Here is a 26,159-nt window from a genome sequence, read left to right as displayed (position 1 = left end):
GGGAAGGCGGGGCGGGGTGGGGGGGGGCGACCCCGCCGTCCCGGGGCAGCGCCGGGGTGGCCCCGGGGCGATGCGCGATTCCCCCCGGCCCGGCGGCCTCCGCCGGTGCGCGCCCGGGATGCTCCTCGGATGCGGGGTTGGTGCGCTGTGACCCCCGCTGTCCCCCCCGGGTCGCTCCCGGAGGGTCCCCGTGTCCTCTCGGAGTTGTTTTCCGTGGTGTCCGCACGATCCGCTGCTCGGAGGGGTGAGTGGGGAATGGCCGGGCTGGTGCCATCACTCCGTCCTGCTGGTTTTTTGCCAAAGACGAGCACCTAGAGCGAACTCCCGGGTTGTTCTTTTTCCATGGGTTTGTCTTAATTTTGAGCACTCTTTAATTAGCTGGTGGTATCAGATGGTTGTGGTAAATTCTTCTTTATCAACGTGCCTGTCAAATGTCAAATTAATGCCGAATAGTGGCACCTGCAGCCACACGAGCTAATGATTCACGAGCTCCAGAGGTACCTGCTGCTTTCCCGGTCAGATCTTCCAGGTGTGAGCCTGATGTCTTGGGAAAAAACTGTTTTCCCCTGAATCCCAGCGGATTTCAGTATTTCCATGACTGGAGTCAGGAGTATTTCTCATAGAGCTGCTTTGCTGAACACCTGTCTTGTCCTTTCTTCATGACTGCTGGGTGCTGTTTGACTTCAGGTAATACGTATTTTAAATCGGATTTTCCTCGTTTGACCACTAATGAAAAGTCATCTCCCATACAGAGACCGTGCTGTTGGTCCTGATGCATGTCATTGCTAAATTAAAAAAACAGACACACACCTTAAAAGCACCTACAGAAACCTGGTAGGTTTTGAAAGATGTTTTGCTTTCCAAAATCGGAGAAGTGGAGATCTCCAAATGGAGAAAATAGAAAAGAACAGCTGCAAGTTAGATGTGAAATAAGAGGATTTAAAAAAAAAAAAAAAAGGAGGGACAAATTGTTTAAGATAGAAAATATTAATCTCTTTTAAAAAGAGAAAGCTTGTGGAAGATGAAACCATCGTTCAAAGGGATTTTTCTGTTTACTATGGAGGGAAATAGGGGTATTCCTGTGCTGGGAATTTCCACAACAGAGATGTCAAACTGTACAAACTGGCAGAAAAGATTTAGAAGAAATTGGTGCAATTAATAGTAGAAAATGGCGAGAGCCAGATGATGTGCATGAGGAGTTTGTGGTAACAGCAACATGTTGCCTGTTCCTTAAATCCTGGGTGGTGTGGAAGGGGTAGGAGGTTGGGAATATGGTACTGGTGGGGAAAAGGGTCCAGAAGATCAACAGGACTGGCTGGTGATTCCAGCAGGTTGGTTAAAACTCGGGTTAAAAAGGCGAATATTTGGGCATGTGAATCAATACCACTTAATGAGGAGAGAGGGCTGCTGTTCAGAAGAAAGTCTCTTAATTTCTGCAGGGTCACTGGATGGTTTAATCAAAAGCAAGCATTTTGGTGTGGAGGATTTTCCAGCAGACTTTCAGTATCGCAGACTTGGATGAGGCTCTTGCTGAGTGAGCGTGGTGTGGCAGTGTAGCTGCCAAAAGATAAGAGCCGAATTCTCCTGTGGGTTAGTAACTAGTTCAAATAGAGGAATGGTTTTCTCAACAGAAGGAAACTGCAGCTGGAGTCTTGTAAGGACCTGTGCTGTTTAGCATAGTCATCCCGAGCTTGTAAACCCAACGCTAGGTGAGTTGGTAGAAGAGAAGTTGCATTTTTTGTGCTGATTTTATACAACTTTTGGGACACATCAATCTGAATCTTCAGATCCGGCGATTTTTCCTCTACTGGAACATATTGCAAGCTTATTTACCACATCAGATGACTTTTGTAGTCATTCTCTGTGTTGGACTTAGTGTCCTTAAATACAGTATTTTAAAGCATACTGGGTTTTGTTCGGTTTTTTTCCAAGGCTGCCACAGCTGCTCAGTGGCAGTTTTCCAGTCAGGGTGTATGTAATTAGGAAAGATGTTGACAAGGCATTTTCTGTAAAGACCTGTGACTTTGAATTTGTGTTCCCTTGTGATCCAGAGCCATCCAGACCTTCCAGACTTTGGGAGCCATCTGGGAAGACATGTGGGGTCATGTGCATGGTGGAGGTGGAAGAGAGCAAGGGCTTTGGGAGCTGGTGCTCCCTGGTGTGCTTGTAATATGTCAGAATCCTCAAAGACCCATAACTGCATTGCTGGTCTTCAGGGTCCTGTGCCTCATGCTTTTTCCCCAGTCAAAAACTGCTCTTCCTCATCATGTTGAAAGGCATGGAGAGCTCAGCCCCACTGCTCCTCAGCTTTGGGTGCTGTTGGGACAGAAGTCTGAGGGCATCCAGTGTCGGGGGTCGACAGTGAGGAATTTGTGTCTTTGCCTCTGAATTTTAGGGGTGCTCACAGTCTTGCCTCAACATTTTACAAGGGCAAGTTTGGTGATTAAGAGCTGGTTGCATCTTCCAGGTGAGGTCTGTGCAGGTGACCCGGTGGCCTTGAGCAGCACATCGGGGAGCTGGACTGCTTTAGTTCAAGTCACAGTTATAGTCCTTCACTAAAGGCAGCAACAGCTTTAGTTGACAGCAGTAAAATCTGTCTGTGATACTTCTCGCAAGCTCATAGAAAATTTAAAATGGAAATTTCAAGATGCTGTTTAGGCTTGTTTGATAAGACACTTGAAGGATAGGAATGTTAATTTGAACGCCATCTGTTAACTGCACATCACAAATGATGGACCATTTTGTTGATGAAGAAATTTGTCCTTCCCGTTCTTGCCCTCTCTTTAATAGCTGAGGAGGGAGAACAAGACCTGTGTGCTGGGGGTAGGTGTTGTGTCCCAGGTGAGGACAGCCTCAGGTGTGTGGGATAACTGGAAAATCCATGGATATGGTGTCAACAGGGATTTACACAGCAAAGTCTGTGGGAGGCCAGTCTCGAGCTCTGCCAGCACATCTGGACTGATGCTGAGATCCGAGTTGTCTGAATAAAACTTAAATTCTAGGTGATCATTGAGATGATAACCATACCTCTATTTATATATAATTCATCATCATCTTGATCAGATGAGAAAAGGAGCCCCACAGAGGGCCGGAGCTGCCTGAGCAGTGGGATATCAGTATGGATGTGCACGGAAGCTGCCGGGGGCCGGCGCGGTGTAATGAGTCCATTTGTATTTTAGCCGCGCTTGGGAAGTGCTGGTTCCCAGCTAATCACCTGCTTACATGCATCCAAACGATGGCTGCTGTGTGCTCCAGGACCTTCCCTGTCTGGTGTTACTTGGATTAGGGCGTTATCCTTGTAACTGGCTGGTGCTGCTGCAGGTTCTTCTGTTTCCATAAAGGAAAAAGGGAAACATTTTGCTCTACTCACATCTGTTGTATCAGAGTGCTAAGTTCATCTTCTAAAAGTACACACTTTCCTTCCTGTACCTTAAGGTACTGGAAAGATGAAGGTACTACAAGAAGGATGAAGAGGGACTTTTTACGAGCATGGGTAGTGATAGGATGAGGGGGAATGGGTTCAAACTGGAAGAGAGTAGGTTTAGATTAGAAATTAGGAATAAATTCTTTACTGTGAGGCACTGGAACAAGTTGCCTGGGGAAGCTGTGGCTACCCCATCCCTGGAAGTGCCCAAGGCCAGGCTGGATGGGGCTTGGAGCAACCTGGGATACTGGAAGGTGTTCCTGCCTGTGGCATGAGGTGGAACGAGATGATCTTTAAGGTTCTTTCCAACCCAAATCATGCTGTGATTCTGTGATTGCATAGAATCTGTGATTGCATGTGGCATTCAGGGGCTCTGAGCAACCTGATCTTGGGGGTGACATCCCTGCCTTTGGTGGGGTGTTGGAGGTGGATGGTATTTAAGGTCCCTTTCAACCCAACCATTCTACGATGATGATGATTCTGTGATGATTCAGAATTAGGCAGAAAGATGTTTGTATGTGCAGGCAAACCTGTTTACTAAAATACTCATCAATACAACTTGGGAGTGTGTTCTTTCTTCACAGCAGCATGGTAGCCAAAATACATCAAAACTAGACTGCAGGCTTAAAGTAAGAAAAATCACTGATATCTGCAAGTTCCTCTTTCTGCAGCCTGCCTTGCCAGATACTACGTAGGAAGGAATGTGTTTTCCTTCCAAACTAAGGAGCTTTGATGAATACAGCTACTCTGTGGCAATTATTATGGTTTCATGACCACTCTAACTAGCATCTGGGAAGAAATGGGCAGAGCCTTGTAGCTCTTCCACTTGAGAAATGTTTCCAGAGCACATAGTTTGGTCCCTTGGTTACGGAGGGAATGTACGTTGGCTCCATTGTGTCAAAAGTGATCTTTAGTCAGAAAATGCAACAAGATTTAAAATGATGGAAAGTCGTCTTCAAACTAACTTTTTTTCGGTGCTCCTGAAGCTATTAAATCTTGATTTCCTGTAGATTTGTTTCACAGTTGATGTTCACACTCATAGCTGGAGCTCTTCCTCCAGCTGGGGCATTTATTCCTTGTCTCCAGTCGGGATTGCCTGGCCTGTGGTAAGTGCCAGTTTGTGCTGTGATGGTTTTTTCCCAGTGGGACACGTGGAGGACATCCCAACTCATATCAAAGCATTGATGGGATCTTTTTCCAGCCCTTCACGTGTTTTACGGTGGATCCAATACACCCCAGCCCAAAGTGTGTTTGTGCTCTGTGTGCACTCAGCCATTGTCTGCAGCTTCCTGACGTGACATCTCTGACTGCCTCAGATCCATTGCTTTATTTGAATTACGGTGCATTAGTGCAGAGGGTGAGGAGATTGACAGGTGGATGGACTCGGTATAAAACCAATTTTTTGTGAGTCTGACTTTCCCTACATCGTGTGATGCTCCTGGGACTTCGAGGAGCAGGAAGCCAGCAAGGCCTTATCTTCCTGATCAAAATCTAATACAAGCTTACAGGACAACTTATTGCTGGATGCATTTTCTCACGTGACTGTGATCGATCCCTAATGCCTCCATTGCTGACAGGAGTTAATGGGAATGTTACCACCCCTGCTTGGGGGTCCCTTTTCTGGAGCAGAATGAATGAAAACGGGGCTGACGAATCCAGTGACTCAGATCAGGATTCAGCACTTGAGACACAATACTCGAAGCCGAGTATCTGAGATTCATTTACATTTCCTCTTGTGCTTGAGGTGGGTACAAAAGCCTCCATGTGGGGGTAAACATTTGCATGTTTGGCAATTAAGGCAGCGCTGCACTCCCGGGCTGTTTTCACAAAATCAGATGAATTCTAAATGTGCCGTGTTAAAACAGAGATCAGAGTACACACACAAGGATAATTTTGCCTCTCGGAGGAAAGGCATTACCCTAATTCTGCTTTTCTGCGGAGGCTGGCAGCGCTCCAGCTCGGGATGATGGAACAGAGGAACGTGTTACTCGGGAAATCTGAGGAGCTGCGCAGCCCTTGGTGGGTGTTGGGTGGGGGCTGCTGGGGGCTGCCGTGGAAAACTGCCCTCCCTGCTTGAGGGTTCGTGGGGAACCGACCCATTCTGTACCAAAAAGGAAAGTTGGAGTCGTTTTACCACACTAGGAAAAGCTGAGAGCACACAAGGCTGCTGGAATGACTGTGCAGGGTATCCCAGTTCCATGAGGTGGGGCAGAAGATAAATATGCTGTCTTGAAAAAGAAAACTGAAGGGGAAATGCTTTCTGTTGTCTCTCTAAAGCTGTCCTGCTGCCTTGCACAAAAAGCTGGGAGTTGCATCTCAGCTGTGTGGATGCAGAGGACTATCAAGCACTAATAGCACTGGGTATCAGGGTGTGCATGTAATTTATATTCCTGCTATTCATATTACTCTTCATATAAAGCATATTGCTCGTGGCATAGACCTTACTGCCTTTCCCTCTCACGCACTCCTTTGTTTGAATTTTACTGTGATGAGTTCTGTGTTAATGATCACACCATAAATGCCCTCTAATGATTCTGTTCTTTCTTGGCGTGTTCGTTTCAGATGATAACGAGGCCTCATGTGGCTTTTGTGACTAATTTGTACTTTCTTGTTCCCTTCAGGAGAGCCATTCTCTTCCCTGTTCCGTTCCTTGATGTCTCCCAGGAGAGACTCTGTAGGATAGTGCAGAGTGAGGCATTTACCTGGAGCTGGTGGCAGAGCAGGTGGTGCTGTTGGTGTTCTTCTCCAAATCCACCTCCTCCGTGTCCCCTCCTTTAGGGGAATCAGGTTTTCACTAGGACTGAAAAACCACTTTTATTCCAGCTGTTCCTGGAAGGACATTTTTTTTGTTCGGGTAGACAGTTTTGATTTAAATTCTTCCCTATATGCTGGTTTTTTATTAAGCCCCAACCTCAGGATTCCATGTCAGCGGAGAACTTACTTAAAATCCTTGAAAATGTAATTTTACTGCTAGTCTACAGTGGCAGAAGGTTTTCTCTTCTCTGTGAATGAAGCCAAGAATGAAATAAAGATGAACCTTTATTAGAAGTCATGATTTCAACAGCAGATTTCATCTCCATAATTTTTGTCTAGATATGGCTCTTCAGTTCTTGGCTGGCTTTAATGAAATGTCAGTTGGCTGTAGAAAATGGCTGGGTTTTATCACTCTGAAAAGATACAGCGCCCTTAATTTTTTTAAAGAAGTTTCATTTTACTTTTAATAAAAGAAAGACACTTCAAAACTAAACTGCATTTTTGGAAACTTCTGAAGTAAACAAGCTGTGCTCGCAGACTTGCTATGCACTGTGCTCCTTTATTATTGAAGCATCTGCTTCAAGCTAATTTAAAAAAAAAAATCTTAAAATATGACAAGAATTGTGCACTCAAACAGACAGCTGAAAAAATTACTGTAGTTTTCATTGTTGCTCTCTTTTATGGTCTTTGAATTCATTCTTCTGGTTCTTGTTTGTAATTCATGATGCTTCCTTTTAAGAGCTATCTTGTCGCGTTCATGGGCCGTTAGTTAAATCACTTCTTGTTCCCTGAACAGGAACAATTTTCTTCTTCAAAGCATAGTATTCCTGAGAGTACTAGATTTGGATCAAGAAAAATATGAGCTCTTCGTATTTGCAAGTAAATTCCTTATTTGATTCTGCTGAACAGAAGGTGAGGGGAAAATGCAGTAGGAAGATTGCAGAGTTGGATTGATCTGCTACATCATCACCAAAATCAGAATTCTAAGAAATTCATCATCTCTACTGTTAATTGATGTTTGAATTTGTGTTAAATTAATCTTTTTTGGGCCCTCAGCGGGTCACAGTGGGAATGGGAGCAGCCCCCAGGTGGCATTCCAGCAGCAGTTGGATGTGATGGGCTGGATCCCAAGCTGGTTGGTTTTAAGAGCAAGAGCATATTCTTAAGGTGAAAAGGGGAGCATCCTAGAAAGGGTGTTTGTCAAGGAGACTGCAAAGGCACTAATGGAGTAAAGGGAATAGCAACTAGGGGTGTAAAACTTGTGTAAAGTTGTCCCCAGTGCTGCTGTTGGAGCTGCAGGCACAGGTGGTTTCACGCAGCCACGTCCTGTGGGTAGTTCAGGTGCAGCTTTCAATATGAAACACAGTCACAGCAATCTTCTGTTCAGGCTTCTGTCACCGTGCTTTTATTGTCATATGCAAGTGCAACATGTTGAAGTAGTGGCTTTCTGTGGAAGTGTGATTTCATTTTCAAAGCACGCCCGGGTTGTTAGTTATAACTCTGGGCTTTCTCTGACAGCGAGCTTTTACAGCGTGTTCTCAGAGCTACGTTTAAAAAAGCTTGCTTAAAGCTACTATTCAATATGTATGATTCTCAAGCCTGTAATTTTTTTATGAATTGGTGATTGCTCTCAGTTGAATGTAACTTTTCAAATTGAAAATCACTAGTGTGTTTACTATCCATCCTGCATCACTCTTCGCTCGCTGAATAGCAGTTCAGTTTGTAAAGCTCGATCCATTGTAAAATTATTTTCCTGAGACACAGCTAAAAAGTTACATCACTTAAGCTCTGAATTGCCATGTCTCTTCAGTTACCTGTACAAAAAAAATAAAGCTTGAATTGTAGCCCTATCAGATCATGGTACACTTGAATAGTGGTTCTTCTTGTGTTCTACTTCAGTGCTGTTTCATTACTGACTTTGGTAATAAATACAATCAGCCTGGCAGCTGGTGTCTGATGAATATGGATTGGGGGTGCTCTATAAACATCAGAAGTATTCTGGGGTTTGGAGCCTGGAAATGTGTTTTCCATCTGCATAGTAATGAAGTATTCTTTCAAAAAGGTGGTAAAGGCAATCAACAGGGTCAACGTGACTGTGTGAATTATCTGCTACTGAAATTTTCACTTCTTACATCCGCTGCATTTGGAACTAGTGAACATGAAATCCAGACTGGTTTGCCTTGACATGAGATTCTAACCCAAAATCTGACTACAGCCACAGTTGTAGTTGTACAAAACTGGGTTGGTTTGGTGAGGCTGGGACTATCCAGGACTGTCTCTGGCACAGGTGGGAAGAAGCTGGTCCATCACAGGTGTCTGAGCCAACATGTGGGGATGGTTGGATCCAGTGGGAATGTGGGAGAGTACTACGGAGTACTTTGAGGATGCCTGTTCCCCTTATGTCAAAGAGACAGAAGTAGAGGAGATACAAAGAAAGGTATCACCGGCCCGGAAAAACTCTTGTGTGGTGGGACAGAAAAAGGTGGAATTACGACACAAAGGAAATTAGTGGGGGATACGCAGTAACAGCACAAAAGAGCAGGATTAGGAGTTTGTTGCTCTTCTCTCACAGCACAAATACCAGCCCATAACCCACAGCAGGCAATTCCTGATAGCAGGAAATGTCTTCAGGCATGTGACGTGCCAAGGCCGTCCCTGGAGTCGGGTTCAGGAGGTTCAGTCATCGTTTGAACTTTGCCTTGTAGCACTGGCTGGTCTAGTGCCTTGTACCTGCTAATTAATAACCCTGTGTGGGAAGGCACAGATGTTCAGGGCTTTCCCAGTTTGGTCCCAGTATACCTTGGAACTGGAGACATGGGAATTCTTCCCTCATGTGCTGGATGTTATTTACAACTTTATCTTTTTGTCGGTCGAGTAGGAGCTGGTGGTGGCCCTGCATGTACAGACACCTCTGCCAGAGTGAAATTCCTCCCCTCCAGGTGTGCCCAGCTGAGGTGGGAATGTGTCCTGGCTGTTTGGTGAAGTTGGAAAATGGCAATTGTGGAATCACAGAATGATTTGGATTGGAAGGGACCTTACAGCTCATCTCATTCCACCCCCTGCCATGGGCAGGGACACCTTCCACTAGACCAGGTTGCTCCGAGCCCTGTCCAATGTGTCCTTGAACACTTCCAGTCTTCCCATGCTTTGTCAGACTATAAATATAGACTTGTATTTCTGTTTGGGGCTGAGGAATGTGGCACTCTGAGACAGGGTGTGAGGACAAGCTTGTCCTGTGAATCAGGGTAATGTTTACTCCATCTTGGATTCTTGGCTTGCCAATTTACAACACTCAGTAGCTGAATACAGACCATTACAGGTTTACATAAAAACACTGTTCAGAAGCTTTCACCTTGAGGTGCATCACAGACTAAACATTGTAGTCATTTGAAAGAAAGAAGCAACTCCTTCCTCACCCATCACACTAAAAACCCACACACGTTTTTAGGCCTGATCATAAGGCATTTCACTTCTTTGTAGTGCAAATACTAATAAAGATCTCATGTCCTAGGAATAAAAATGAGTGGTTTGTATGTCCCAGTGCTTTTTACCTCCTGGTAATCAAATGCAGTTGGAGGTACGAAGTGTCAGCCAGTTTCTCTGAGCTAGGGAAGAACACCAAAGGCCATTTTGAATTTTGAAAATACAAGTTGGGAGATCTGTGCAGTCGTCTGCCAGAAACTGCTCTGGAAAACAACCATGGACATTTGGTGGTTTGGGCTGTATATCAGGCTTTGAACGTAGAGAACATAAAGGAATGTATTTAGTGCCGAGTTCCTGCCCAAGTGCCCCTGCTGCCTTTGCCAGAGGGATTTTTTTTGATAAAGGGTTTAGGGAGAAATTAATTTCCCTTGGACTCGGATCGCTTAGCAGTTGTATTTTGAGAGCAATTCAGTGTTGGCTATTGTGTTTTGGGATTCAAATTGTGTCCCTTGTACTAGGGACTGGTTTAGCATGCACGAGAGGGCCCAGCATGCAGTTTGGGAACTGTTTTGCCAGACCCCATCTGTTTGCCCTTTGGAAGGGTCCGTGGCTCTTGTGGGCACAGTGGGATGTGCTGGTGTGGGGACTGGCCATGGCCAGCCTCAGGCTTTGCCTCTGGGAATCCCTGGTGGATGGATTCTTCTGCAGTGCCCGGCTGGAATCCTCTCCAGGATGTCTTTTTGGATCTCCCCCCTTGGCTCAGCAAAGGTCTCTCAATGTGTTTCTGCAGCTTGTGGCTGGGTGGGCAGGGCAGTGAGTGCTGAGCTGCCATGTGGGAATTCTGTTTCATGGTGGGGTAAGAATCAGCTGTTGGTGTCACCCCAATCCTGCTCAGTGCCACCATGGAATGCTGATGGACCTGGAATGCTGGCAGGCAGTCCTCTCAGTGGGTCCCCCAGCCAAGGTGGGAGCAGGGCACAGTGGCATAAACACCAGCGTTGTGTTCAGCTGGAAGAAATAAAATCAAATCAAATCTACTTTCATGTTGATGAAAGAACAGATGAGAGAAAAAATTCCATCTGAAGTGGCTGCTTAATTACTGTTTGATATAGTGATGTAGGTTATCAAATTAAGTTGTTAGTGCAAATACTGTTAGGGTAGAAAGTGGTTTTTCCTCTAGAGCAGTTGCTTTCAACCTGTTGGTCTCAATTTTTCGGTGTCACCAAGTCTTATGTGGCAAAAGCCTGTTTTGAGACCTGTTCCAAAAATGAAATTCCTGTAGTGGTTATGGCTTTAACAAATTGAACTTAGATATAACAAAATGAATATATATTTGGGCAACCTGGTTTGGTAGAAGGTGTCCCTGCCCGTGGCAGGGGCTGGAACAAGATGAGCTTTGAGGTTCCTTCCAACCCAAACCATTCTGGGATTCTGTGATATAATCTTCAGATGGCTGGCTGGTTTGCTGTCTAGTTTAGTAAAGAAAGCATCTTTTAAACTATTATATCTCTTCAGTAGTTGCTGTAATTTAGCCAAACTTTAGGGGAAAGCATGCACAGTGTTTTGGGTGTGCATTTTGGGTTCTGAACACAACAGCACATAGCAGGGTAGGGGTGTCCAGCATAAAACTTAGTGAGTCTGGGCAAAAAACAATCAAAGCAGAAAGCAGAAGTGCCTGTCTTCATGTAAGTTTTCCTTTTCCCTGCAAGACTTTTTGGAAGATCACAGCAAAAGCACAGCTGAAGCAGAAGCAAGGGCTGTGTGCTCTGTCTGGCCTGTTTCTCATGTTTGCACAGCTGGTTTTGCCCACCAGCTCTGTCCTGCAGCTGAGGACAGAGCTGCATGTAAGTAAGTTATTTCTTCTTTTCCTGACATTATTAAAAACCAAAGCATAAACCCATTGACAAATAATTTGAGCTCGGTGTAAGCCAACGTGCTGATTAAGTGTTTCCCTCCTGCGCTGTGACTTTTATGAGAAATCTGTGAAATTTTCCTGTGATTTTAATTCTGTGGATTTTAAAATTATTTTGACGCAGTTTTTTTCACAAATAGACAACAGTAACATCCAAACCACTTAAGCCATTCCCCCACTCTGAGGTTTCATTGCCAGTATATACGACTTTTCCTTGGTTATACGCCAGGTTTGCCATGACCTTGTTGCAACAAACAGCAGCAGAGTGTGCTGGTACTACCCATTAAATGCAAGAGGATTAACATCCAGTTTATTTCCTCTAAAACCACAGAACTATCAGGAAATAACTAAGCCCTAAAGTTTTAGGTTTGTAGAAATGATTTCCTCCTAATGCATGTACTTGGGGGGGGGGGGGAATTTCAGAATCCTGTTATGTAAAAGAGAGGCAGAGTCCTATATTAATCCCAGGGAATTATGTTTAATGGCTTGTTTCGTCCTTTATTGGTCTAAAGAATTCCTCAGAAATCAGCTGACCAAAAGTGCCAGTGAAGTATTTTTACTTCTGTTGCTGCAACTATTATCTCTCAGTAATTTCACTAATCTTCTTTGCAGTGAGATTAATTTGGAAATGCTTTGGTGCAGGGAGGACTTGTTTGTGTAAACTGTGGGTTGCCATTGAGGGGAAGGACCAGTAAGTCATCAAATGTGATGTTCCAGTGGTATTTTGAGATATGTATTGGCTTGGCTTTTCCTTTGAGTTGACAGTACTTCCCTGGAAGATGATGTTTGGAATGTGAACTTCAATGAATTGTTTTTGACATCTGCAAAAAATGCTCATGACCTAAGTTTGACGACATTGCTGTGGTTTTATTTCATGTTGAGAGTTGGTCACTGCTGTATAAACCAATTTTGTATTAATACATTGAAGTTGTTATCCGTTATTCTAACCCAAACCATTCTGTGATGATTCTATTACAGAAACGTTAACATGCCATATATATAAATAAAATATTTTTGTCGAGGGGTGTGTGCAGCTGGGGGTTAAACCATGCAGAACAGCTGAGGTAACAGCTTGTGCTTGTGTCCTCTTTATGAATTTTGAAAAAGACAAATAGTTACGTCCTTGGCAGACCTGGTGCTATTATTAAACCCCATTTTGTGGTTTATTTACAGGCAGCAGGAAAACTGTTTTACTCAATCCAAGGCCTGAAGTAGTGCTCGTGTGGAATTACAGGCTACACAACTTGCCTCTAAATTGCAGGCTTTCCTCTCTGCCCTACTTACTCAGTCTAAAAAAACCTAATCCTGTGGATTTTATTTCCCTCTCTGTAGGACAGCAGTGAGTAATTACTTTTCTCTGGTGAAGGTAGAGATGCTGGAAAAGTTTAATTAATGCTCATTAGGAGATGCTGCTAATACTTAAAGGCATTCATTAGGACAGGGTGCTTAATGTTCGTCAGAACAGCAAATAAATGCGGTGGAGTGAGTGTTGTTTATGCTGTGCTGTGTGTTATGTCTTTCTGTTCTGCGAAGTATTTCAGGGTGTGTGGGTCCTCCCTAACCAGATGTGTCTCTTAGAATCACAGAATCATAGAATCAGCTGGGTTGGAAGGGACCTCCGAGATCATCCAGTCCAACCCTTGATCCAACCCCGCTGTGGTTCCCAGCCCATGGCACTGATGCCACGTCCAGTCTCAGCTTAAAAACCTCCAGGGATGGAGAATCCACCACTTCCCTGGGCAGCCCATTCCAATGGCTGAGCACCCTCTCTGGAAAGAAATTCTTCCCAATATCCAACCTAAACCTCCCCTGGCACAACTGAAGACCGAGCCCTCTTGTCTTGCTGATGGTTGCCTGGAAAAGAGACCAACCCTCCCCTGGCTCCCCCCTCCTGTCAGGGAGTTGCAGAGAGTGAGGAGGTCTCCCCTGAGCCTCCTCTTCTCCAGGCTGAACAGCCCCAGCTCCCTCAGCCTCTCCTCACAGCACTTGTGCTCCAGTCCCTTCCCCAGCCTTGTTGTTCTCCTCTGGACCTGCTCCAGCCCCTCAATGTCCTTCCTGAGCTGAGGGGCCCAGAACTGGACACAGCACTCCAGGGGTGGCCTCACCAGTGCTGAGGTAACCGCTCTAAAGTGTCTGAGAGCAGGTGGGATGCCCTGAGGCCACAGCTCAGGTGGCCTTTGGCACCTCCCCATCAGTGAGTCCTGGTGGGTGCCCTTGTTTTACTTGAACTCCAGTTGTGGTTTTAACACAGAATCACAAATATTTGTAAATCAGGGGTGGTTTTGTTGTTGAAACAATGTTCTTAGCACATTTTTTAAACGTGAGCATAGGTGATTTGCACGGCTCCTCATTTCAGGGTGTTTTCCCGTAATAACCTGTTTGACATCAGAGCTGGCAGTTGCCTCTTAAAGAAGCATTGGAAGCATTTGTGTTACTCCAGTGGTTCTTTATCCCAAATACTGAGAGTTGGAACTCTCTGGAGGCTGGAGAACACTGTTACAGTGCTGTGATTTACACGGATTTAATAAACTTTGGCCATGTCTGATTTTAGCACAAATTGCATAACAGAAGAGGTGGAACAGGTGTGTCTGGTAGGAAGCAGGAGGTTATCAGCTTCCTCTGGCCTTTGCACAGGGAGGGGACCTGGAATGAGCATGAAAACTGCTGCGTGGATGGGCCACTGTTTAAACTGTGGACACTGTTTAAAATGGAATTATTTTCCCCAGACATCAGTGACCCTTTGGGGGCAGTGGTGACCCCAAGGGATGGGATCTTTGGGGTCTTCATGAACCTTCTTATCAGTCTGTACTTGTACACAAGTGTGGGTAGTATATTCACAGGGAAATTCCAAAGTATTCAGTCCTACCAACTGTTCTCTCAGTGAAAAGTCTGCTAAAAATAGGATATTTTTCCATTCAGGCATCAAACTCCGATCGGTAATGTGAAGTGTCATGCTGTAGGAATAGTAAAAGGGCTTTTACATGAGGAAATTCTTTCTGTGAGCTGTTTTTTCTTATGGTGGGTGAGATGGAGCAAAGAGAAAAAGGATTTAAATCACTTTCTGCTTTGTTGAATCACCTTCGGGCGGCATAAAATTTGTTGTTCTGAAATCCTGATTTATTGCCCCTTGGCAAATACATCGGATTTTCTTTTTTCTATTGAACTATATTCTTAAGAGATCTGCTCCTCTTCCTTTATGTGTGGCTGCAGAGATGTTGGGTATTAAGGAGATGGCAAAGAAAAACAATGTTTTCAAACAAAACCCCAGTTCTTTGACAGAACTTTCCGTGTTAGCTGAAGAATTTGAAACTGGGACGGGAGAACTGGGTGCTCTCTTCAGACTGCAGTGGTCTGGAAAGATTTAGCATTCATTGTCACCTGGCAGTGGAAGTTTCAAATGCAAAATGCGAGACTTTTCCTATATTTAACAAATAAGTGGAGATAAAAATAAAATCTGCTTTTTGAAGTAACAACACGCATCCGATTCAAACACAGGAAATTCGAGCGGTGCCTGCAGGCTTGGCTGGACCTCGGAGCTGCTGCAGAATGAGCTGAGAAGCAGAGGATATTTGGAATTTTGCTGGGCAAAGACTGTTCCTAACCTACATGCTGGGCTTGCCCTGGTGTTTTTTTAGAGTAACAAACGCTGCAGTTGCCCCTCTCCGGGCACTCTGGACCCTCCAGGTGTGCACAGTGCTGGGCAGGTGGGGATGTGCTGCACACACAGCCCAGCCTTGGCTTCACCTCACTGCTCTGACAGTGCCTTCAGGAAAGCCCCTTTAGTCTCTTAATAAGAATTTAAACTGGCAGGTAAAGACAAGCTAATCTCTGTTCCATCCCGTGATTTATTTGAACAGCAAGATGTCTGGTTGCTTTTCTTTGCTGCTGCTGTAGAGCTGCCAGTGGGGACTGAACAGTGAATTTGGGAATTTAAATGCATTTGTTTAGTAACAATCAAGTGCTCTCTATGTAATTGCTGCCTGATTGTGACTCGGTGTGACGAGTAAATTGGGAAGGATCTTGACTACATTGCCATCACAGTATTGTGAGCTGATGAACATGGTTAGGACAGGTACCTGCTGTCAGATTTGCTCCATGTAATTCTTATGCTTGTGGGTGCAGGGTGATTTTTCATCACCTGGCTGTATGTTTTATGATCTTGATAAATGGATATATGTCATATACTTCTATTCAAACAAACCTTTTAAAACTCTTCACGTGTATCCTGGACATGAGGAGAAAAGGGAGCGTTTTAATAAGAACCCTCTGCTGTGGGTAACAAGTATCTGCTCTGTGCTCTGGTGATAGTAAAGCATTTCAGAGAGATTACTGCAGAACCTCTGCTGTCAGACGGAGATGACAGAAAAGGAATGATGCAATAAATGCAGGAACAAACTCCTTGCTGTCAGTTTGGGTTTTCCTGCTGGGGTGTACATCCATAGCCGCCTTCTGGTTGATTGTGAATCAAGAACAGAAATTAGATTTGGCTTTGCCTTCAAAGCTGTCTCTTTATTTGAAGTGCTTTCTTAAGAGAATTCCATTTCTGTGTCAGTCTTGAATTTAGTGAGCTCTTTAAGTAGATATAAATGACTCCAGCCTTTGGAGACAGCTGGATGAAGACGCTGACTGGCAGCTTCTCGAGCGGAATCTGAGAGCTCCAAGTGCAGAGAAACATCTATTTTTGTAACTGAGGACCCTTTCTGTCTCAGAGCCTCCACAAAATTATTATTATTTTGCTTACAGCATCCACCTCGTGCTGAAATTATGGGGGCAAACATTAAGTTATAGAATCATGGAATTGTTAAGGTTGGAAAAGAACTGTAAGATCAAGTCAAACCATCAACCCACCAACTGTGTTCACCATTAAACGGTGTCCTCAAGTGCCACATCTGCATATTTTTTGGACACTTCCAGGAATGGTGAGTCCAACACTTCCCTGGACAGTCTTAACTGAAACTGAAAACAACTGGTGCAAGTTCCTCACTGAATTTAATAGCTTATCAGCCAGACAGTTGTCGCAGACACCAGCTGGGGAGCAGTTGTTTGCTGCCCCGTCCTCTATGCTTTGATTCTTGATCACTGCTGATATGTTTATTTTGTGGTTATTTCTTGTACTCAGAGAAGGGAGAGTGGGTGGCTTGGAAGCTGGCCATGAGTGATTGTGCCATTTGTGCCTGACTGCAGCCACGGCCCTTCAGGACTTCCTAAAATCAGATGGTTTAGTTTTTTTTAAATGGGGTTGTATGTGCCTTACAGAGACTTATTTTTATTTTTATGCTGGAAATCATGGAGTAAAAATGAGGTTGCTCTCAGTGCTTTTTGTCTCAGCTTCAACTAGTTCTAGTTTATAGTATAGAGTAGTGGAAGAAGTTTGTTCTGAAGTCAGAAATAACTGGAAATGCAGCTATGGTGTTCCCCACATGGAACGACCTCTCCATAGCTGAGCTACAACTGAGTCTGCTGCAGAATTGACCTGTGGTCTGTGCTTAGAAGTTCACGTTAAGTGGCAACAAGAGCAAGTTTTCTTTAATGTTCAGTAACTTCTGGTTATGAAAACCAGATTTATCCTTTTAATGAATAGGTTATTTGCCCTTTTTTAATCTACCAGTCTCTCGAATGCTGATGTTCTGAACACTTTATTGCAGAAGCATTTCTTTGAAGAAGATCATTGTATTCCTTATTCTGGTTGTATTCTCCTTCTAAGTTGCAGCAATCTTTAATAAAAGCTTGTGATGAGGAAATGGGAAGGTCTCTTACCTGTCTCATGTCTGCTGGAGGTGGCTTTTCCATCCTGTAAGAGTCATGCTCTCAAGGACATGATGGAATTTTGGAGTTGTCCTTTGCAGGGCCATGACTTGAACTTCATGATCCTTGTGGGTCCTTTCCAGCTCAGGGTATTGGATGGTTCTTTGAGCTCGTTGCTAATCTGAAGGTTTATGTTTTAATAGCTGTTAGTTACCAGCTTCTTTTTCCACCTACTGACTGACATGCTCCATTGAGACACTTTTCTTACAAACTACTGAGAAATAAGAAGAAATGCAGAGAAACAGATGTTGCATGACCAAGTACCCAACTGTGTACTAACAAAATGAATCTCATAGTGATTAGTTAACAATTCCTTGGCAGGCAGAGTATATATGTAAAACAGTAAACACAGCATGGGGAAATAATAATGATAATTTGGGGGGGGGGAAGAAAAAGAAGCATTTTCTGAGCTTAAAACATTGGCAGCATCAGTTCAACCATCTGTGCTGCTGAAGAACTGACTGTGTTGTGGTAAGTCACACCAAGGTCAGTTGAGCTGAATTTAGAAGTCCTTAACCCTTTAGTTGTAAAATGTAACACTTCTGTTTTCTGAGCATGGGCTGCATCGTGATTTAAATGACAGAAAAGCTGCACTGTCAATATCTGAACCTAAAATTGTCAGTAAAAGTGAATCATCATTAGTGCTGTGGGGTTTTTACCTGCTGTTACGTGGAGGTGTTGGGCCAGTAGGAACTGACAAAAATAAGATGTGCAGCCATGTAAAATTCACCTTTAAAATTTCAGGTTAACTGCATTCCTAGGGTGGCATTGCCATTGTTGTATCCATGGGTGAGTGAGTACAAAGGAGGAAGATAAAGATCATTCTGCCCTCCTGGCTATATAATTTAGAGCTGAGGCTGCAGTTACCTGCCTGCCCTCTGGAATGATTCTCTTCTGCAAAGCCTTTTTTATTTTCCCTTTAGAGAAATGAATGAGTATGTGCTGGGCTGTGAACACCATTGTCCTTCCCTTTGTACCCCTTCAATGCCCTTCGTGTCCCTGCTGTCCCCCAAAGCACAGCTGTGCTTCTCTGACCTGTTACTCATCACAGGTAACAACAGTTTGAAGAGTAAATTTGGAGAAATTGTGTAAATTGTGAACACTGACGTTTAGCACATGGGTGTAAGGGCATTTAGTAGCTCAAAGGTATATTTACAAAATACAGAATTAACATTTAGATTCACAGAATGGTTTGGGCTGGGGGGACCTTAAAGATCACTCAGTTCCACAGCAGCTGCTCAGGTGTCAGGGGTGGTTTTGAACATGTTTTCCTGCAGCCTGGTCATGGGAAGGGGTGTGGATTTTCGCGTGAAACGCTGTGTCAGTAACGAGGAGGAGTCTGTCAGCCTCTGAGTTTGTTAGAAATTCAGTTTACTGTGCCAAACAGTGGAGGTGAGCACCTCTGCCAGCTCTGTGGATGAGCTGTGGCTCCGTGGGATGACTCGCACCGCTCCCAGGCCGCGTTTGGAGCTCGTCAGTCGGCACCTCCGATGCAGTCGTGCCAGGTTGGCTGCTCTGACCTGGGATCCTGCAGGGAAGAGCTGAGAAGGGATGTGCCAGCACTGCCTGGGCAAGTCCAGCTCATGCTCGTACTTCACTAGAAAGCAGCTGGATCCCAAAGGCTGAGCAGTTCCTCTGTGCTGGCATCCAGCTCCTCACACGTGCTCTGCTCGGAGAAAGCACTGTTTCATCCTTAATTGAAAATCCTGTGTGCCATAACTGAAAATAAATCTTATTAAATGAATAGTGATGAAATAACAGGATATGCTGTGCAAGCGGAAAGAGAAATCCCTTTCATTTTTAATATTACATGATGATTAACTTAAGACATAGGGAAATGGTCTCTTCTTACTTGATTACTTCAGCAGTGTGCTGTAAAGATCATAAACTCAAGCTTCTCTGCAGAATTGGGTTGTGATAGAGTTGGAGTTTGTACAGTGACACCAGTGAGATTCATGGGTGTGACAAGTCAACATGGACAATGCAGGAGTTTCCTCGTGTCCCTGGATGTGCTTTGCTGGTCCCGACCCCTGGGATGACCCTCCTGGCTCTTTTTTTGGTGCCTTTCACATGCAAATGTAGTGTCAAGTAAACGATGGAAAAGACACTTGACTGACGTCACACGGGTGAAAGAGAGTTACCTTATTTTCTGAATTGGAAGATTTTAAAAGTATTTTGAACAATGTTGGTAGGGCTTGAGTTATTTTCTCATACTTCAGCTTACAGTGTGGCAAAACTGAGTTGGATGCACTCACTGTAAAACTGCAGTGGGTGTTCAGTATGTCCTCAGGGGTGTTCTGGGGAAAATTTCAAACACTGTGAGATTCCCTAAGGGTAAAAGTTAACCACAACAGATACTAAATGTTGTTTTGTAGGTTGTGTTTTCAGACAGAAGTCTTTTTCACATCTTATTTTTATTATAGCTGCATGACCCAGGCAAGCCATGAGTTGCAGTGGTGTTTGTACCAGCACTTGAAAATGTCAGCATTGATACTTTTCTGTACCAAGCTTAGTTTTGCTGAGAAAATGCATTGAAAAATCTGGGGAACGTGGAACTGTTTCCTTCCAGCTGTGGTTGTGCCAAGGGGGATCAAGGAGAGCGACTCCACAGCCGGTGCATGGGGCGTGTTCCCATGGGCACAGGGACATCCCAGCCCTTACTGGGACGCTGTGGTGCTCACTGGTGTGCCCCCAGTCCTCAGGGGTTGTAGCAGACTGTGTAGAGCCTCCCTGGGTGCAGAGCTGCCGTGTGAACTGTGTGAGTCAGGCACTGCCATTAGTCATGGCCCGTGCACATCTGGAGTTCCAGGGATTTCGCTGACTGTCCTTTTGTGCAGAGAGCACTGGGAGGGGGTTGTTTTCCAATTAAACTGTGAGATGTCTTCAGTCACTACCACTGTGACATGGAGGGTTTGATCACAGGAGTGCTGACCTGGCACACAGATGTTGGTGTTTCCAGGTCCCTGGGAGTCCTTGGGAGCTCGGCGAGGCACAGCCTTGGAGCTGCACCGTGGGTTTACTGCCGAGCTGCCTCTCCCTGGGAAAGCACCAGCTCTCCATTGGGAATGCTGCATCCCACCTCTGCCAGTGCTGGCATTTCCAGAGCTCCTTGAAAAGCCGGTTCAGGATGCTCTAATTCCTTCACAGAAGCTGCATAATGGCTTTTGTTTGGTGGAGCAGGAATTGCTCCTTTACCATCTGCTCCGGGGGTCCTGCCATAACAGAGGGTTGAGGAGCCCAGCAGAGCTCTGTGCCCAAAAAACCCTTTGGTGGCATTTCCGTGTGGAATGAACTGCAACTGTTAGAAGAGATGTTGTACTTGAAAGCAGTGCAAAACAGGGTTGTTTGGGGTGGTACTTGAGAGCCCAAGTTACTATTGTATAAATCGGTTTATGGATTCAGCTACCACTGCTGCTCACAAATGCAGCTGGAGGACACCTCTGCTGGGAACATTTTCTGCTTCCCATGTTGGATGGTCACCCAGGAGGTTTGTCTGATCCAGGAGAACAGGCATCCAGCATCTCTGTCGATAGAGTGTCTTTGTCAGGCTCCTGCTCTGCCGAACTCCAGACTGAAATAGGTTAGTGGGCCTAGAAATTATGCGGAGTGTAATTGCGTGTCTTGCTTCCTATGGAAAGCAGGCTAAAAATAAACCTGTCTGTGATTTGCATAAGTTCTATTCTAATCAGAACACTCAAAAAAAAATCAAAAATAAAAAGGTCTTGGCATGCGAACACTTACCCTTCTGCTGGGAAAGCAGTGCCAAGTCCCAAGCAGATTAAATCGCTTGTGTAACGCAGAGCAGCTGCAAGGACATTTTTCTTTGGGGATGTGACTGAAATGTGTCATTCTGGAGAGCTGCACGGTGCTTAAGCAATGAGATCTGGTATGTTGGATGTACGTCACCAGCTGAAACGTGATGCTGTGTCAGGACAAACACAAGGACTGGCAGCTTCTGCCAAACACTGCGACAGCTTAACCTGCACAGGTGCCCTGTGGGCAGTCCCTTGGTGGGGTGGGACATGGAACAAGACTTCCTAAACGTCAGTAAGTTTGAATTTGCACATCAGCTGCAGATTTCTAAAGGGAGGCATTAATATTAGAACAGTTTGGGGACTCGAGTAACGTTTTGTTCAGTTGCATATGTTAATTGTGCTTTCCAGACCAAATGGGTTTGTTTGCTGTCTCATTTAATCATTTTTTTTTTCCTAGCGTGAATAAATTAAAACCTCACATTGTAAACTTAAGGGAATGAATGGAAGATTGTTGATTAGAAAAAAACAAGCCATAGTTAGCCCGAGGAAAATCACGTCCATTGTTCACGTTACTTTGTTTTTGGTGCTCCACTTCTCAATTAGGAGCAGACCAAATGATTTATGTATTATTATAACCTGTGACAGCTACAGAGGACTCTGATTTCATGGCTGTGATGTCTGTATTTGACTTTACAATACAAGTGTTGCAGTGTCAGATACAGCTCACCCTGGGCAGCCTCTGTGGTGTAGTGATTTGCAGACTGATTAAAGCTCAGCAAGGCCTCGAATGCATAATTAAGAAGCTTTATTAAAGTGCTATTATTTAAAAAACCCTGTGTTTTTAATTTTTTTTTAACATGTTGGTGTATTACAAGTTCTAATTGCTGTTTTGACCCTTTAGATTGTTGTAACACACTCTTTTAACGTGTTGGAGCCCGTTGGTGTGTCACCGTACGAGCTGGTGGTTCGATTAGGTTGCATTGAGGACATGGCCTCAAGTTGCACCAGGGGAGGTTTTAGATTGGATATTAGGAAAGTTTTTTCATGGGAAGAGTTGAAAAGCTTTGAAACAGTTTGCCCAGGGAGCAGGTGGAGTCACCATCCTTGGAAGTGTTGAAAGAATGTGTGGATGTGGCACCTGAGGACGTGGTTTGGTGGTGGTGCTGGGCTGATGGTTGGACTTCATGATCATAAAAGTCTTTTCCAAACTTAACAATTCCATATTCCAGCCATATTCCAGTGTATTTGATTCATCTGCTGTTGTGGTGTCAAAACCCTGTTACCTCTTGTTCTTCACAACTCTCACTTTGAGAGGCTTAATTAGACCTTGCCAAGCCTACGTTTGGTTTTTGTGAGGTGTTTCAAGCTCCCAGGCTCACTGAATTTTCCAGACATCCCTGTAAATCCTTGTCTCTGTCTCATACCTGGCTGTGGCAGAGGCTCACAGGGTGCAGTTTATCTGGATGATTCTTGTTCTTTACCATCAGTACCAATGCATTTGATTTGAGATGGAAACCATGGGCCGTGTTGGCAGGTGGAGTATTGTGGGAATTCAAACCAAATTCTCTGCAGTGAGTCTTAGTTGTTTCAGAAAGTTGTGAAATGCTCCATCTTTCCCAAGAGTTAAGCAGGATACATGCAGCCTCCCAGTAAAGTGTGGGAAGGATCTGGAGAAGAATAGAGCTCTAAAATATCACTTGAAATTATAACAAATCTTTATAAATAGGCAAAAGATTGTTGATCTGTTCAGTGCTTTTTTTCACGTCTCAAGAAAACACCAAATCAAAGAGAAGAGAGGAAAGTCTCCGTATGTAATAAAAAAGGTCAAACTTCTCTTGTGGAAAGTTCTTTTGTGTTTTTCTTCCCCACGGTTAAGTTGAAGTAAATGCTTGTTTGCATTTGATTTGAAACCCATTCATTATTTTAAATCATTTGAGTTCTGCTCATATCTCCTTCAGTGTCTGATCTTATATCAGAAACAGCTGTACAGGCCTTTGTGCCTTGCTGTTCTCCTATTTAATAATAGAGTATTAAAATACTTGGCATGATCAGAGCAAACCCTGCTCACTGGTAATTCTCCTGACTGTATTCCCATGGTTAATGGATTTTTGTGTGCGTGCAGTGTATTACTGTAATCATATCTGATACTGGTGTGTGTGAAGCTGGAGTCTCAAAGTTTGACTAGTTTACTCAAAAGGATTTTCGTTTTAAAAATCCTTAAGGTTGTAGGCAATTTATTAGGGTATGCAAGCTGTTTTGCTACCAGTGCAGGGCACAAAACCAACTTAAAATGCTGTCATTCCATGGAAATCATGCACAGGCCGAGTGTGTCTATAGATGTAACAAGATACAGAGAAGAAAAGTAGCATTTGGTGAAAAATAATGAGCTATGTGGTCCACCAGTAATTGCCAACATTTTTCATCTGCTCTAAGTATACTCATATTTGGTTTTTTACATGTATATTTTGTTTCATGTTAACCCCACTAAACTTATACACTCTATTTTAATCAAAAGATAAAATACCTCTCCATGAAATTGCCCTGGAGTTGTGTAACTGCAAAACGCTCCTTGTTTTTGCGTCCAGTGGAGCTTTTATCTGTTGGTGCCCTACATACGGGTTTCCAAGTGCAGCTGCCCTCAATTCCCAACTTTTCCCTCCGTTCCAAAGTGTTGTGTGTCCCCATCCTGCCCTGTGCTGTGGCTGTGTCCCGGGAGCAGCCAGGAGGGAAGGGAGCAGGAGTCTGCTGGGAGCTCTGCTGCTGCTGTCCCTGCTGGGAATGTGTTCTGGCATGTGAGCCCAGTGCTCCTGCTTTTAGGTTGTTTGAAGAAAAGCTCTTTGTTGTTGGTTGTGGTTAGATAGGAGCTGCCTTCCGTGGGTGCAGGGGAGTGTCCCCACACCCTGCCTGTGGATGGTCTGCGCTCTGCAGGTGGAGAGGGATGAGCTCAGGGTGGGTGGTAGAAGGTTAAAAACCTCTTGTGCTGGGTCATAGAATCATGGAATGGTTTGAGTGACATTAAAGATCATCTCATTCCACCCCTGCCATGGGCAGGGACACCTTCCACTAGCCCAGGTTGCTCCAAGCCCCGTCCAACCTGGCCTTGGACACTCCCAGGGATGGGGCAGCCACAGCTTCTCTGGGCACCCTGTACCAGGGCCTCCCCACCCTCACAGGGAACAATTTCTTCCCAATATCCCATCTAACCCTGCCTTCTGGCAGTGGGAAGCCATTCCCTGTGTCCTGTCCCTCCATCCCTTCTCCCAAGTCCCTCTCCAGCTCTCCTGGAGCCCCTTTAGGCCCTGGAAGGGGCTCTCAGGTTTCCCTGGAGCCTTCTCTTCTCCAGGTGAACCTCCCCAGCTCTCCCAGCCTGGCTCCACAGCAGAGGGGCTCGATCTAAACCTACTCTCTCAGTTTAAGCCATTCCCACTTGTCCTATCACTCCAGGCTTATTCTTCACTTCCAAGATTCAGCCAGTTTTGGTGCATCTGTGAACGGCGACAAGTGTGAGCTGGGTAACAAGTGTTATTTTCATACACCAACCAAATGGCACTGAAAGGCTCCAGCTAATGCCATCTGTGTTCTGCCAATATTTTCTTTCCCCTTCCTTGTGCACTAAACAATAGATTTTTTTTTTTTCATGGTAGATCAGGATCCAACCATGGATATTCACACTCTGGAGGCTTCTGTTACAGTTGACTTTGCTGTTTCTGTGCTGCCAGAAATAAAACCCTGGGGGATTGCATCCAACCTCCCGCTGTTTACATTTCACCTCTTGTCCTTCTCAGCTCTGAGTGTTTTTTGGAATAAACAATGCCTGGTTTGCCAGTGCTTTTTGTGTTTCTCAAAGATTGTTTGGGGTTGTGCCTTCCAAAGCGTATTTTAGTTATCTTCAAAACTTGAAACGCTTTAATGATGAAGTTCATAAGCAAACACAAAGCCAAATTAGTTTTGCATAGGTTTACCAACAGTGGGCTGGTTTACTGGGAGAGCATTTCCAACCCTGTAAGATTTCAAGGGAACAGTGCAGCACAGGGTACTGGGATGTTCAAGAATGAGAAATGAGAAACTTTGTCTCCCTAAATCAGTCACCACCTTGACTGAGGATCTGAAGGCATTATCCTGTAAAGGCTGGTGTTGAACACCCCTTTGATCATTTTTAGTGATCTAAATCTGGAGGCTTAAAAAGTCAAAATTCGTAGTTATTGGTGTTTTCTGAGTGTATTCTGTGTTACTAACAAAAAGAAGAGAATCCCCTCAGTGAACTGGGATGTACAAACTGTAATGAGGTTGGTGGCAACCCTATTTCTTACATCTGGATAAACAGGTTTTCATTTCTTTCAGTAGGACTGTAAACACCCTGCCAGTATTTTGAGTGCTCTGGTAAATGATTTATTAATACTGCAAGGCTTATCTCTACCATAATTTCTGTAAATAAGAATATTACCAAGAATTTATTGTGCAGCATATAGCAAACTACAATTAAGCCTTTCAAAGTAAACCTTTCCAATATTTTTCAGCTTTCAGTGAGTAAATGAGTCTGGTTTAATGGATTATTGTGGCTGTGAAGAGCCTTGAGATTTTTTTTCTGTACAATAGACTACTTAAATTCCTCCATGAATTGTTCTGCATCTATCATGTTAATGTAATTATGGGAATCTGACACACTTAGCCTTTACTTTTTATAAATTTGCAGAATGCCTTTAATGACACAGCCATAGTTCAGCTACGTGAGAGATCCTTAATTCAATTTTCTTCAAAGCAGACTGACACCAGTAACATTTAGCCACTTAACAACCTTTATTTCACAGCAGGGTAATCTGCAAACGCTCTGCACTGTGATTTTTCTTCAGTACAAAGAAACAAGATTTCCTATTGTAGTTAAAAGTTTCCAGATTAGTTGTGTTACTTAGAGGAATGAAAGTCCTTCTCTGCTGCTTGGACAGACCCTGCAGCTCCTGGGTGAGGGCTCCTCCAGTCCTGCTTCCTTCCTTCTGTGCTGATGTCTTGGGACTTCCCACCCAGTCTTGTGCCTTGGAGTGTTTGGTAGGGGGGTTATAAAATGTAAATGTAGCTGGTTTAGGTCTTC

The 26,159-nt window shown here is 44.3% G+C and overlaps 1 protein-coding gene across 3 annotated transcripts in view; it reads left to right on the top strand.

The window, feature by feature from the left end:
* MAGI3 (membrane associated guanylate kinase, WW and PDZ domain containing 3) overlaps positions 1–26,159 on the top strand; it is a 68,234-nt gene that overhangs the window by 837 nt on the left and 41,238 nt on the right. The gene's annotated exons all lie outside the window — the stretch shown is intronic.

The sequence above is a fragment of the Corapipo altera genome, unplaced genomic scaffold, assembly GCF_003945725.1.
Source record: "Corapipo altera isolate COAL_440 unplaced genomic scaffold, ASM394572v1 77b, whole genome shotgun sequence".
Taxonomy (NCBI): domain Eukaryota; kingdom Metazoa; phylum Chordata; class Aves; order Passeriformes; family Pipridae; genus Corapipo; species Corapipo altera.
Note: the sequence above shows the minus strand (reverse complement) of the source record. Positions and strands in the feature narration are given on the sequence as shown.